Below are 394 nucleotides of genomic sequence, written 5' to 3'. Positions count from 1 at the left end.
AAAGCGCACCTTGGGCCACACTATTAGGCGAAAAGTCAAGCCCACCCTGCCGATCCCGGCGCCGTCCACCGCCCACCACAGCTAGATAGATCATTCCCCGCCGAAAAAAAGAAGAGGTTTCGCCGAGGCAGCCCTCCGCCGCCGTCCGGGCAACTTTCCCGGTGTTCCGGCCGCGCAGGGCGTACACCGGCGGGTTTGAGCCCACCTCGCCCGCAAGGTGTTTGGTGATTTGCCCGACCCGGCGATGGACTCCGAAGATGAGGAGGGACTTGCGACGTTGCTGGAGGAGGAAGCCGAAGCCGACGTCCAGGAGCAGGAGCATCTCATGGTGCTCGCTGCCCTCGCCGGCCTGCTCGCGAGCAGTGAAAAGCCGCGCGCGAGGTGGCTCGGCGCC

The sequence above is a fragment of the Triticum dicoccoides genome, chromosome 1B (genome assembly GCF_002162155.2).
Source record: "Triticum dicoccoides isolate Atlit2015 ecotype Zavitan chromosome 1B, WEW_v2.0, whole genome shotgun sequence".
Lineage (NCBI taxonomy): Eukaryota > Viridiplantae > Streptophyta > Magnoliopsida > Poales > Poaceae > Triticum > Triticum dicoccoides.
Note: the sequence above shows the minus strand (reverse complement) of the source record.